The following is a 15160-nucleotide window of genomic DNA, read 5'->3' on the forward strand; positions in this document are numbered from 1 at the left end:
TCCCGCCCCCTCCCCCAAGCACACTTTATGCTTACTCTTTAGTTCCCCTAGACATATTCCCATTCCACAAATAGGTATTCTCCACCTCCTGTGGGAGGTCTAACAGTCGGAGGACTCCCACAGTAAACGTCTGCGGTAGAGGTGGGGCGGGGGTGTGTGTGTGGGGGGGGGCTGTCAGAGAGCCGAGGACTCTTTTCCGTGGCGGAGGTCTCCAGAGGCTTTCGCAGCGCGCGGCCGAGGGAGGGGAGGGGGAGGGGGGCGCTGTACGTCCAAGATGGCGGCGCCCTGTAGGCTGGAGGAGCTGTGAGAGGTAAACAGCCGAGGGGGAGGAGGCGGTGGGTGAGTATAAGGGTGTCGCTCTTATGCTTCTCACCGGGAATCCCGGGGGTGGCCCAAGCTATGAAGGGCTTGTCGGGGAGGGTCCTAGCGGGAGAAGGGGGCGCTGGTGCTGGGCGTTTGAAAGGAGGGGGGTTTCGTTAGCGGCCCCCTCCCTCTTTTCTTTCCCCCTCTTTTCTCTTTTTTCTTGGGGGCCGAGCCCCGCGGGGAGTGGCAGCTCTCTAGGAAGAGGGTACGGCCCCCTGGATTGCCCCTCAGACCACTCCTGATCCCAGGTCCCCTAACACTCCAGGCCCCGGTACCGAGGGGGCCCTGAGATGATGGGCCCTCCTCCCAGCACCTCCTCCTCTCCCTCACTTTCTGGGGTGACGGTTTCCCCGGGGGTGGGAAACACAGCTTCTCTGAGGAGATCAGGGCTCTTGACTTTTGAAGGGGTGGCGAGGGGAAAGGGCCAGGGACCCTATTGGAAGGGTTGAAGAGAGAATGAATGGAGGGAGGTTAAGTGTCCTGTTGCACTTACTTCAGCCTCATTTTCTCTCTTCCTCCCCCACTCTGCCTCCGTTGAGATTTATCTTAATTGAGTGCTTTGCACTTTGGGAGCTTCGGCGCATTCACAGGGTTTAAAGCTGGAAGAGACCTTAGAGATCGTCTAGTCTAACACCCTCATTTGTCAAATGAGGAAACTGAGGCCCGAGAGGAGCAGTGGTTTTGCCCGTTAATTGATGATGACGTTAAGGTAACTGTCAGCACAAGTAATACTTAAAATGCTATTTGCAGTGACTTCGAACCAACCACAGGTCACCCATTCATTCATTTAAGGGAGCAGAGGGTGGAGAGACCTCTTTCTGGAGGTGGCTGCTTTATTAAAAGCATTTTCTTTGCATGCAGTGATGAAGGATTTTACTTTGGTGTGTCAGTGAATCTTTTGTTTTTCTAGTTCAGAAACCTTTACTGGGCTTCCTAGATCTAGCTCATTCATTAGCTCATGTCCAGATTCCCATTCTTGTTATTCAGAGGTGATGGAGCTAATCTTTTGGATTTCTTTTTCTTCTTCTTTCTTTTTTTTGGGGGGGAGGGGGGGTTCGGTTCTTCTCTGTTAACATGAGGAATAGACTACACCCCACCCAAAGCATAAAATGGTAATATCATAAACATTGTATTATGTAAGTATGTGTTATGTTGAAAACATTCAGTACCTTTTTAACAGGTTAGGTCTGGATGCTTCCTTTGCCCTGTCTTATGGTGTCTTGTTATTATACTTATTTGTGTACATATTAGATTCCTCCTGTTAAGTTGTAAGATTAGGGATTGTCCTTTTTCTTCCTTGTATTCCCATTGCCTAGCCAGTCATAAGCACTTTATAAATGTTTGTTGACTTGAAGTATAAAGAACTTATTGTAGCAAGATATATTTATGCTAGACTATTTAGGTTCTATAGATAGGTACCCCAAACAAAAAATATTTTTTCCAAGCTAAAATAAGATACATAATTGCCAGTATATGAAAAATTTTAATCTGAGGTGTTTTGGTTTTTTGTAATCTTGGGATAAACTTGTAGTCTTCAAACACATTCTGGCTAAAGGGAATTGTAAATTTCAGGAGGCAATATTAAACCCAGTCTTCAGAGAACTCTTGATTTATGCAGTGAACACCTGTGATCCTTAAATTGAACATCCCTAAATAAACCCTGAATATGCAAATGTATAAACTGATTTGGGGCTGTGTAGGGAAATATACTTTTAACAGTCATGCATCAGGCAAATGAGGCTACTCAACACTGAAACATTCTTTGCTATTGCCCTGGGGAGCTACACAATCTTCTTATAACCACCTGGTGTAAGCTTAAGGGGTATTTATAGTAGATATAAATGGAAAATATCACCTTCTCCATACCTACTAAAGTTAATATCTTATCCAAAACACAAAACAACTATAGTATGTCATTTCTAAGAAGGCAGATGATGTCAGCTTTTCTTGCTTCACGCATTTCTTGGTAGCATGAAGCACAACGGTATGTTTTTAAACCATTAGTTAGAATGCTTTTGTCAGCTTCCTTAACCTGTTCATTCTAGATTTGAGAACCCATAAACTGTCTCATCATGTGAATCATTGAACTCTCACTGACATATCATAACAGAGTTCCGGTACATATGGTGGTTATGCAGTGTATGACTAGGAAAGACCCTGATGTTTAAGTGTCTCATTTATGCAATGCATCTGCACAATTTCATCAGTATATCAGGGCAAATGAGTAACTTAACAGCTATCCATTATGCCTACTACAATAGTAGTTTGTTTCATCACTTCTTTTTTAGTTTGTATTTGCCTTTTATTTAGGTTAATCTTTATCAGATAGTGCTTGGATATAGATACTCAAGAAATCTTAGTTTGATTTTCATTCATTCAGCATACATTTAATAAGTAACTATTGCATTCAGAGTACTATGAATGAGGTGTGTGTTTGTTTTTAACTTATCCTAAACTTGATGCTAGAGGGAACCTAACACTATCTCAGACTTCTAAGAAACTGCCATGGTGCAACTATACCCTTTTATTATTTCTTTGCCACTGTGGACTAAAACTATTAGGTACTCTTGTAGTGTCATCTTAAGTGCATATATATCCCAAAGAGCATATCCAGTGGCATACTAGAAACCTTGCAATGAAATAAATTAATTTTTTTCTTGATTCCTATTAGCTGTGTGAACTTGTTGAGTCACCTAACCTTTCCTGGCCTCATCTTTAAAGTAAGAGTGTTGGGCCAAATTATTTTTGATCCAACAAAGCGGTCCCTTTCAGCTCCAAGATTCTGTGATTTTAATTTTTTCTGAGGTTTGTCTTCTTGTTATTCCTCACACACAACACTCCATCTCCTGACTCCCTGACTTTTCATTGACTCCCCCCTCATGCCTGACATACTCTTCCTCTTCATCTCCTGGGTTCACTGGCTTTCTTTCAATACTCAGCTCAAATTCCACCTTCTTTAACAAGCTTTTCCTGGTTACTTCCTCCCCCTGATCCCCCATGTTTTTCTTTGAGATTACCTCCAGTTTTCCATCTCTATTTCTTGTATATACGTGCTTATTTGCATATTGTCTTCCCCACTAGAATATGAGCTCCTTGACAGTGGAAACTGTTTTGCTTTTGTATCCTCAACATTTAGTACATTGTATGACACATAGTAAGTACTTATTAAATGCTTCTTGACTTGGAGAAATCCCTGATTCTGGCTTACTTTATCAAAATGCAAATGGCTTTATAATATCTAAACAGTCTTGACTTTACTTGGTGATGTTTTTATACATTTAATAGCCTAGAAAAATTCACTGCTCTGAACCTCTGTTAAATCTCATTTAATTTTTTTTCTTTTTTACTAATTTGTGAATCCTTATAGGCCTTTCTTTAGTATATTATTTTATGCTGTTTATCTTTTAAGGAACTAGTCGATTTTTCATTAGAATTAGGAGTATGGTTGTATGTGGTGTGTACTTAGTTTCCTTTTTCCATACTTAAGTACTTACAAGTTAATACAATGCAGTTTCCTTTAATCTGAATTAGAAGAGTCACCAAAAGTCATTTCATCTTCCTTCTATTCCTTAGTAGCTATGCCTTTTACAACATCCCCTAATTGACTTTGCTTAAATACCTTAAGTGATAGAGACTATTCCCTACTAAGGCTTCCCATCTCTAATTATTAGGAAATTTATCCCTTTTCAAAAATAAATCTGCCTTCCTGTGACTTTTTCCCTTCTTCTTACTCCCGGTAACAGTTGGTCCTAGTTCTAAGTTCTGAGACCAAGCAAAAGAAATTGACCCCCACACTTTTTCTATTTTCAAAATAGCTTTTCATATACTTGAAGAAAGCAATCATCTTCTTAAATCTTTTAGGCTAAACATCCCAAAGTTTTGTGTTTTTTTTAGACAGATCCTCATCTGTTCCCTCATCATTCTGGTTATTTTGTAGCCTGTCAGTGACCTTCTTAAAATCAGGTTTCTAGAATGAGCCAAAATGTATCCCAAATGACTTGCCTGGACAGAAGTATATAACTTTCATTTTATATTATAGGGCACAGAGGCAAAAATGAACAAACATAGAAGCTTTCATTTAAATTGACCTTAAAATAAGCCTCATTCTAAACAATGTTATGATTGCCAGTTTCTCTGTTAGCTTTAAAATCTTTTGGTTATTTCAGGTAATAAAACAAGTAATAAAATTACCTTTCTAAACCTCTAGAATCTAAATACTGTCAAGTTAGTAGTCATTTGTAATTGTCAATAAAAGTTCACAAAATCATGTCCTTTACTCATGTAATCCTGTCTTTTGCTGTGTAGGGGCTTCAGTGTCAATAAAGGGCAGAAGAGGGAGTCATAAAGTAAAGAGTACTTGTGTCAGACGAGTGAGGAGGGCGTTCGGCATTGCACTTCCACATTCTCCTCTTAAAGATATAACTTGGATACATGCCAGGCATGATAGTTATTCAAACCCATTGGTAAGGGTCTTATGAAACAAATAAAATGGTGGCTTCATAGCAATTTCATCTTTTGTTTGAGCAAAAAGGTACATTTTGGATGTTCATTGTGTCAGATCGGGCATAGGAGAAGATGAAAGAAATAGCAACAGATTTAGGGAAAGTGATATATTCTGGCATACGGTAATAATCCATCACTACCTGCTTTGACTTTGGCTGTTCGCACAGTGTAATGGTAAAGATGCAGAAGTATATCTATGTTAAATTATTATAGGCACTTTTAGAAGTAAATGTTTCTAATATGGATTAAGGAAGCAAGTATACTTTGTACTCCATATGCATCTTTTTAGTTACTTGTAGACATATTACTATTTTTTTAAAAATTGGCATGCTCTAATAAGCATAAATTAATTTCTTGAATGACTAGCAGACTGGAAAGTCCCCAGTTGGTTTGTAGCTGGTAGCTTTCTTTTAAAGATGGCCCTATGGACCATCAAGATTGTAAACCATTTTGTTTAAGCCCCTAGGCTAAAAGATTAATTCACTCTTGCCTGGCAATTAAATTTTTGGTTATGTTCCTGATTTTTAAACAACATGCCACTTAAAAATCATACTTTTAAGAGTGAGGAACTTGGGTGTCTACCTTTTGAAAACAGGATCTTTTTCATAGCTTGTCAAACTTTATAGTACACTGATGATGGAAACCAATTAATTCATTTTTGGTGTATTTGAATGTTTCAGGACTACTCTTCAAGATTTATACAATACTGAGTTTCTTTGCTTGAACATAAAAGCAAATATTTATCTTAATATTTCCAATACCTTGCTTTCAATATTTTTTCTTGGCATGCTGATGAAATGACAAGTTACATTTTTGATCCTGTGGGCATCCTATAAGATCTTCAGAATTTCTTATGTCCAACTGAGGGGACACAATGCTAAATAACTTTTCAAATTCATAGAATTCCTATTGTATGTGTGCTTACAAACGTGTGCGTGTACACACACACAGAAGCAAATTCTTAGTGCTAGCAAATTGCCAGAATGTGACAATGCTGAGTAATACCGTGGCTAAAACTGTTGAGTTTCTGCCCCTTAAAGACAGTTGACTGAAGTGTGTTTCTGAGTTCATAAAACACAGAGCAAACCTGTTATCTGACTAATTGGCCAAAATGGCATGTATACTGTTGAACCTAGAAACTGGCAAGTTGGAGCTCTCTACTGCCCCTGTTAATGTGACCTTGGAAGGTATTACAGCTGAAGAGATAACACATGACCACAAATTTTGGCAGGTTTAACTAACAGCTGTTTTACTCGCTGACAAGTAGTATTCTCATTTTTCCTTCCTTTCTTTTTCCTAGATCATTCAGTGGTGTTTAAGACACTTGGTATCATTGAGAATATAATCAGGAAAAATGATAGAACTTTGTGCATACTGTGCAACACACTGATTACCATAGTATATCCAAATTTGCCTTGGCCTTTAATAGAAGTATTAACATAATAGGGTAGCTTTACCTTTCTTTCCATTGTATCAGTTCTTTAACTCATTTTGTTGAGTGAGTTGCTCTTTTGTTGTTGTTGTTGTTGTTTTTTTTAGTGAGGCAATTGGGGTTAAGTGACTTGCCCAGGGTCACACAGCTAGTAAGTGTTAAGTGTCTGAGGCCAGATTTGAACTCAGGTACTCCTGAATCCAGGGCTAGTACTTTATCCACTGCGTCACCTAGCTGCCCCATGAGTTGCTCTTTTATATTTATGCTTGGCAAGAAAGGAAGAAACAAGGTTTTGGGGAAGAGTGGATAACTTGCATTTTTATTTGTAAAATCATTCCCAGACAACCTCATAATGATTTTCTAGGTACTGTTAACTTTTACAAATAGCTTTTCCTAGGGAACATAAGAACATTTATTCCCTGAATCCTAAGAGCTCCTAGGTAGTATTTCCCACATAAAACACTTTTTAAGGCATTTTAGATCTTTTTTTAAAACTGTAAATGACAGCTAATAGGTTCAAAATTCATTGTTATTACTTAACTCATGTAGTTGAAAAATAGTTTCTTGTTGGTAAGGATATAGGAAAAGACCTTACAAGTTCATACTACTGGTCAGATGTGGTAGTACATGCCTATAATCCCTTGTACTGAAGGGAGGCTGAGGTTGATGGATCACTTGAGCTCAGAGTTTTGAGCTGTACTTCCAGCCTACACTAAATAGGGAAACTCAACCACCCCCTACCCCCGCAAAAATCATACTGAGGTCATATGCGAATGGTTATTACCTTAGAATTCATAGCTACTCTGTATTCAGATATGAAAACAATACATTCATGAACTTTGAAACTAGAGAACTTTTTGTTCTTCCCCAATCCATTCCCACCTCCTATAGTACTTTGCTTACATCTCTCTTATTATAGCCCTACATTATAAATTATAATATAGTTGTCTTCTTTCTAAAACAAAAGCTTTTGAGGGCACAGACTATGTATGTATGTATCTATGTATCTATCTAGGAAAAGACACAGGATTGTGGGAGACAAAGCTGGGAAAGATTTGGGTGTGGTATATGAGTGATCACAACTTTATCCTTCTGGCGGTTTGTTTGTTTTAGGTTGATAATGTAGACTGGGATTAATATAAATAAGGAATCACTCACTAGACTAAGCAGTTGACTAAGCTTCTTAAAGACTTATGGTCTTGTATGCAAATCCTAGTTATTTCCTTGGTTGAGTGATCTGGGATAGTAGCTCCTTCTATCTGAATGTTTGTCTACCCTACTGAAATGGACCTGACCCATAGTATTGTAGAATAACTGATGTACATCACCTAGTAATGGAGAATTGTTATTCTGAGTACTAGACAATATCTCTACAACCTTGACGTACAATCTTTCCTGTCAAATGGATCAACAGGTTTAAATTGGTTAAAGATCTGCTGTCAGTTTAGTTTTGACCAAGATAAGCTGTTTTTTTAATAATTTAGTTGCTTCTAACCTAGTGGGCTTGGAGGCTTAATTACTAGGTTAATATAGAATATCATTCATAGAGTCCCACTTTCAATAGTTTATTCATACTAAATAAACATACACCAAGTAAGCTTTTGCCCTTCTGCTTCATAGGCTGTTTCTGTCCTTCCTGAACTTGCCTTAGGATACCTGCATTACAGTCTTGTGGGTATAGTGCCCCAGTCAAAGTCCTTACTCTTCACTGTGCCAGACATCAAAAGTGAGAGCCCCTCAGGGCTTAACTCATTGGGTAAGTGGTGAGAAGGGGGAGAGGGGAGGGGAGAGAAGCTAGGTCAACAAGATGACATGAGAGGTCAAAAAGCTAATGTAATCTTAGGCTACACTAGTAGAAATAAAATACAGATCAAAAGAAACATTGCACCTACCATATTCTACATTGGTAAGAAAATATTTTGAGTATTATGAACAATTTAGGCTGTCACATTTTAAGAAGGTCTAGATCTAATCCAAAGAAGGATCACCAAAGCATTGAAGGGTCTGGGAAACATGTCAGGTGATGAATGGTTTCAGGAGCTTAGGGTATTTAGCCTGGGCAAGAGGAAACTGAGGGCACGGAGGGTGAGTATAATAACTGGTTTCCACTGTTTAGAAAACTGTCATTTGGAAGAAAAGTTAGACTCATTTGAGGAGATGACTTCTAAGGTCCCTTCCAACTCTAATATTCTGTGAGTATATTTTATTATAAGATTAGTGTTTATACTTATCTAGTATTTTTTGTTGTTATTGTTTTTTTCCTTTAGAGATCATGAAAGACACCAGGTTGACAGCACTGGAAACTGAAGTACTAATTGTCCATAGAACAGGTAGAACATATATCTCTTGTGGTTTGTCATTCTCCTTTGGGGTTAATGGGGGCAAAATGCTTAATGTGAATTTTGGCTCAGTCCCCCCACAAAGGGGGGGTATGTTTTACATTTTAGACATTACCTTTGTAGAAGTGATTATAGTCTTAATAATCTTATATTTGACCTTTTATTCTGCTGACCATTTCATCAAGGGTGTCATCTATAGCAGAATAGTGTGTATATATTTTGAGGAGTTGAGAATGAAGTTTTATCTGGTATGAATATCTATGGTGGTAATTGGCTAATATAAGACATTCAGTAGTGTTAATATTGGGATATTTATTACCTTCATGTAACTAAGCACAGTTGGATAGTGACAAAACTATGAGGTAATAAACCTGATATTTTTTACCTTAGTGATTTCTGCCCTTTGTGGATTTTGTAGATTATAGACTCAGAAAATCACTGTAGTACAGTGAAAAGAACATTGGCTCTTGAGTCAGAAGACAGGGTTTCAAATCCCATCTCTCAGTACTTGTTAGATGTTTCTAAGGCCTCAGTTTCCTTATCTATAAAATGAGGAGGTTGAATTAGATGGCCTCTGAGATCTCTTCCACCTTTAAATTTGTGATCCAGTGAAAATCTTTGTTGTTGAGTTGTTTTCAGTGGTGTCCAACTCTTTGTGACCAACCCCATTTGGGGTTTTCTTGGCAAAGATTCTGGAGTAGTTTGCCATTTCCCTCTCCATATCATTTTTTTGTTTGTTTGTTTTTTGGTGAGGTAATTAGGGTTAAGTGACTTGCCTACGGTCACACAACTAGTAAGTGTTAAGTGTCTGAGGTCAGATTTGAACTCAGGTCCTCCTGACTCCAGGGCCAGTGCTCTATCCACTGCGCCACCTAGCTGCCCCTCCAGATCATTTTACAAAGGAAGAAACTGAGGCAAACAGGGTTAAGTGACTTGCCCAGGGTCACATAGCTAGTAAGTGTCTGTGGCCACATTTGAACTCAGGAAGATGACTCCAGGCCTGGCACTCTATCTATTATGATACTTAGCTGCCCCCTGTAAAAATAGGTGAAAGTATTTCTCTTTCTTTTTTTTTTTTTTTTTGGATGAGGCAATTGGGGTTAAGTGACTTGCCCAGGGTCACACAGCTAGTAAGTGTTAAGTGTCTGAGGCCAGATTTTAACTTGGGTCCTCCCAAATCCAGGGCTGATGCTCCATCCACTGTGCCACCTAGCTGCCCCAGTGTTTCTCTTTTTGTCAGACAAGGAAGCTTCTTTGAGTTTTGTCATTTCCATTTTTAAGCCTCTTGTTTTTCTGTGCTTCAGAAAGTCTGAATCAGTGAAGGGAGAGCTCAAAACAACAAAATCACAAATCTTTGAAGTATTTTGTTTTGGTTTTTTAGTGAGGCAATTGGGGTTAAGTGACTTGCCCAGGGTCACACAGCTAGTAAGTGTCAAGTGTCTGAGGCCACATTTGAACTCAGGTACTCCTGACTCCAGGGCTGGTGCTCTATCCACTGCGCCATCTAGCTGCCCCAAATATTTGAAGTATTAATGCTAGTAGGAATAGTGTCTGAAGACTCAATAAGGTGACAAGTAGCTAACTCATCCCTGTTTTCCATTTGATTTACAGAGGATATTTGATTGAAAGGCTTTAATTCTTAACTTTAATTGTTTTGGGAAGGGGAAAATCAGATTTTTAAAAAATGAAAGAAAAAGCACCAAAAAACAAATTCAATAACAAATTCTGTATTTGGACACCAACTATGTATATAGCTTGTGTTGGTTAATAACATGGAGACAGGTTTATAAAGGATATAGTTCCTCTCTTTTAGTTTACAATCTGTATAGGTAAACAAGAGATTTGTGTGTATATATATATATACACACAAAGAAAAGTACATAGTGAAACACATTATATGGTAGTGAATGGGGAGTTTAGAAAGGAAGTTTTGGGGGCTGCTAGGTGGCTCAGTGGATAAAGCACCGGCCCTGGATTCAGGAGTACCTGAGTTCAAATCCGGCCTTGGACACTTGACACTTACTAGCTGTGTGACCCTGGGCAAGTCACTTAACCCCCATTGCCCCACAAAAAAACAAAAAAAAAAGAAAGGAAGTTATATAAAAGTATAAATGATTGTGATGGAAAGCATGTTAAAAAGAGGATTTTGAGAATGAGATGAAAAGAGATATATTTAAAATAATAGCTAACACGTAGTGCTTTAAGGTTTGCAAAGAGGATATATTAAATAGTGTTTTAAAATTTACAAAGGGCTTTACAAATATCTCATTAAAATCTATTTAAAATTCAGTTCTTAATTAGAAGGCTTCTATGATGAGGAAGCTCAGTTGCATGCACTTAACTACTTTTTAACCTAGTTGTTGATCTCTCAAAAACAAAAAGGAACATTTTGGAAGTAATTAAGTGGCCAAAAAATTTTGATAGACCAGTGTAGGAGTTGAATATTTATCTTCTTAGAACTGGCTTAAGCACCCCCACTTAAGCAGAACTTCTACCCTACTTTTATTTTACCTTCCTTTTCTTAAAAGTTGGGTGGAGTTTCTTTCCTAGTCCAAACTGTATATGGGGGACAACAAGAATTGTTTTTATGGTTTGTACAATGAAGATCAGTCAAATAAATATCCTAGTTATTTTTATATATACGAGTGTTAGCTGGAGCTAAGTGTTAGATAATGCACATGATCTTCACATCTTTTTACTTAAGGCTTAAAAATAAGACCTAAACTTATGTGCAAGGGACCTGTTCTGTAGACAGTGTGAATATGTAGTAGATGGGGGCTACTTGAGTTGAACAGAATGCTGTAATTAGATGAGCTAAGTGTTCAGATATAATAATGTAGCATTGTCATATTTTCTTAATCACTTACTTGAAGCTGTACCTAAAATACCCAGCATACTCATCAGTTGGTCATGTTGAGTTCAGATGCTTTCAGATATGTAAAATATTACTGCCCTTTAGGTCTTTTGGCTTCTCCTGTATTCTACCTCCAAGTTGGTGTTCTCAATCAGCTTGAGAGAGGTTTATTGATCTAAGTGAATATTTCATATACATACCAATGTTTCTTGATTTACTGTTTCGTTATTCATGATATCTAGCAATTCTCTTTTAAACTAAACAGCATCTTATGATTCTCTAATCATATGTGCTTAAGAGCCTGGTAAGTATCATTTTCCTTGAGTAGACTTGAGTATCCTTCAACCATGGAATTCTTAAATGAATAATGTAAAAATCTTTATCAAGTCATATGTTACTTATATTGTCTTCTCATCTCTAAGACTTAGGGTATACTTGGTAGCTATCATGGGGGTTTATTAAAATATAATATTGAAAGTCCTTGATTTCCAGGGGTACAACTATTGTTATAAAAATGAGTATTTTTTTTTAAATGAATATTTATTGTTTGTGGGGTTTGATGGAATAGGCATTTTTTTAAGAGTCAAAAAACCTTCCATTCCCTGTTCTGTCTCTTCTGCAATTGGATCTTACTTTCCTCATCTGTGAAATACAGGGTTTGGACTATATGACCTACGAGGTCCCTTCCAGGTTTTTTTTGTTGTTGGTTTTTTTGGTTAGGCAGTTGGGGTTAAGTGACTTGCCTAGGGTCACACAGCTAGTACATGGCAAGTGTCTGAGGCTGGATTTGAACTCAGGTCTTCCTGACTCCAGGGCCGGTGCTCTATCCACTGCACCACCTAGCTGCCCCTTCCCTTCCAGTTTTAAAATTCTTCAAGTCTATTGTCATCAGGTTTTAAGTTTAGAGTCCTTGAAATTCCAGGCTTTTTTGTGTGATTTGTGAACCTCAGATTCTTGTGTGACCCAGGGCATTTATCAGTCAGCTTTTTGAAATTATGCTTTTGACTTCACAGGGAAATTCAGCTGATTTTTATACTAGTTTTTTATTAAGACAAAAAAGAGAATTCATCTTTTTCTTTGGTTACTATACTCTGTAAGTATTTTGGACTTAAGTTTTATCGACTGGTTTTGTTTACTTTATTGAAATGCTCAGCAGATGTTCTGCTTTTAAAGCAGAATCTGCTTTTAAAACAGATCAAGTATGCAGAACTGGGACCAAACCCCCCAAAAGCATTGTATTCTTTTAGGGGAATCAGTAATGTAATGCATGTTTGTAGTACTTAGAATCATAGATTCACAAAGTTTAGATATGGATGCTTTGAAAAATTTGAAGGCTAGGATAATCTTTTGATGTAGATATATATTGGGATTAGCTAGCAAGAGGTTAGATGCCTACTAAGATTATCTGGCAGTCTTAAGCTTCATTTCTAGAAGTTTAGTTTTCTTTTCTTTTCTGCAGGGCAGTGAGGGTTAAGTGATTTGCCCAAGGTCACATAGCTAGTGTCAAGTGTCTGAGATTGGATTTGAACTCAGGTCTTCCTGAATCCAGGGCTGGTGCTTTATCCACTGCACCACCTAGCGGCCCCCTCTAAAAGTTTTATATCTAAATATCAGTAATTTTTTAACCATCACTTAAGATACTTTCAGGTGACTGTTATATGGCCCAGCATTTGCCACGGCAACTAAACATACATTTCCCAGTAGTACCTATCGTGATCTCTTCATGCTGTAGGAATAGAAAGTCTTATAAATGCTGTGCCCTCAAAATTTAATGTTATGGTGAGGAGGTTCTTGTTTATCTTTTGGGTAAATCAGGATTATTTTCCAGTTAGTGCTATGGTTCTTGGATCTCATGGTGTCTATTGACTTGTTCAGTGCTGTCATTGGCTTAATAATTTTTTATTGTCATTTTATAGTTCTTAAATTAGATTTGGGGGCTTCTTTTTTATATGTGAAATTAAAAGGAAATGCAGTTACTTTTGTTTTTCTTTACGTATTTAGTCATAAAGCACAGAGAAACACCATCAAAGCCCTAAACAAAGATGGCAAGCATCCAGTTATCTTGCCTATTATAGTCAAGGTTAATGGACTTGGACTATTCAGCTTGTTTTCTAAGTTTGTAGATTTTAAAAAATTAAAAACTAACCTCTTCCTGCTTTACCCAAAATGCTTGTTTTGGTGAAAATAGAAATAAGTTCCCATTTCAAAAATTACAAGATAACTTGAGTAAGATTTTTTTTCTTTGCTCCTGGATTATGTCTTTTGGCAACTCTTTCCAAGTCACCAGTTTAACATTACAGAATAAAAATGAGTGACCTAGAAGTTATGTTAGTCTTTTTTTTTTTTTTTTGGTGAGGCAATTGGGGTTAAGTGACTTGCCTAGGGTCACACAGCTAGTAAGTGTTAAGTGTCTGAGGCCGAATTTGAACTCAGGTCCTCCTGACTCCAGGGCCAGTGCTCTATACACTGTGCCACCTAGGGGTCCCAGTTATGTTAGTCTTATACTCCATTTATAATGGTGTTATTGCTTTTGTAGACCCATATCTGCAACTGAGTCTTATAGAATTGATTGTTTGATGTAGTATTTGAGCCCTATGTATTGGTTGTGACAGTACTTTGTGATCACTGTTTCTAGGTGGCCTTAAGTTTTTTCCCGTATCTTGATTTGTAGTTAAATCTAAATATTTTAATTTATTTTCTGGCTTCTAAGCTCCTGATTCAGAGAACCAAACCAATAGGTATCATAAGGTTTTTGCTTAAGAATTTAAAGAATTTGGACTCTTGGGTTAGCATCATTGCATTGGAATATTACATTAGTTGCAGTCAATTACAACTATTTTACAACTTAATGTTAATATGAAGTGGCATTGTTGTGGAGAGAAGTTTGTTCATGTTTTAGTCATTTACTCGACTTACTCAACAAATCATTGCAATATGTGGTGGATATATTTTTTTAACAAATCTATGTGAGATACAATAATTGGTACCAAATAGACAACTTTAAAGATTAAAGCAGGTAAGTATGATTATAGATGTTTGTAGTGACTCCTATGTGTCTTTTATATGTTCTACCTTTGATAAGGTGCGATCATTGAGATTTTTCCACCTTCTTGTCTCCTTTGGCCAGTAGCAGATGGTTTTTGAGATGGCTCACCAGTGTTAAGGGACTACAGTATGAAGTAAAAAAATGAGTAGAACCAGTTAACCTGAGACTGTGGTCTCAGTAGCATAAGCATTCTAACCAACAGGGAACCAAACACAGATCCTGAAATAGATGTTAAAGGAAAATTTGTTGTTTATTTTTCAGTCATGTCAAAGTCTTTGTGACCCCATTTTGGGGTTTTCTTGACAGAGATACTGGAGTGGTTTGCCATTTCCTTCTCCAGCTCATTTTACAGATGTGGAAACTGAGACAAATAGGGCTTAAGTGACTTGCCCAGGGTCACACAGCTAGTAAATGTCTGTGGCTGGAATTGAACTCAGTAAGAGGAGTCTTCCTGACTCTAGACCCAGTGCTCCAGCCACAGCACCATGTAGCTGCCCAAGGGAAAACTTGCCTATTTGTAAATTTCTATCATCAATAACTCACTATTCTAACAATGATGATCTTTTTCTAGTTATTTCATTAACTAGAACTAATATTTGGTTATAAAATTGACAAGAATGCAA

The 15160-nt window shown here is 37.7% G+C and overlaps 1 protein-coding gene across 5 annotated transcripts in view; it reads left to right on the forward strand.

Moving 5' to 3' along the window:
- Nucleotides 1–213: 213 nt before the first annotated feature.
- TSC1 (TSC complex subunit 1) overlaps nucleotides 214–15160 on the forward strand; it is a 43003-nt gene continuing 28056 nt past the window's right edge. The window contains exons 1-4 of one of the 5 annotated variants that reach the window (XM_043982591.1): nucleotides 259–339; nucleotides 903–1072; nucleotides 7919–8054; nucleotides 8566–8628. The gene's annotated coding sequence lies outside the window, so the exon portion shown is untranslated. Of the gene's footprint in view, nucleotides 340–902; nucleotides 1073–7918; nucleotides 8055–8565; nucleotides 8629–15160 lie in introns of all 5 variants that reach the window. The other 4 variants (XM_043982590.1, XM_043982589.1, XM_043982588.1 and 1 more) reach the window with 4 other exon arrangements.

Source organism: Dromiciops gliroides, chromosome 2, assembly GCF_019393635.1.
Source record: "Dromiciops gliroides isolate mDroGli1 chromosome 2, mDroGli1.pri, whole genome shotgun sequence".
NCBI lineage: Eukaryota > Metazoa > Chordata > Mammalia > Microbiotheria > Microbiotheriidae > Dromiciops > Dromiciops gliroides.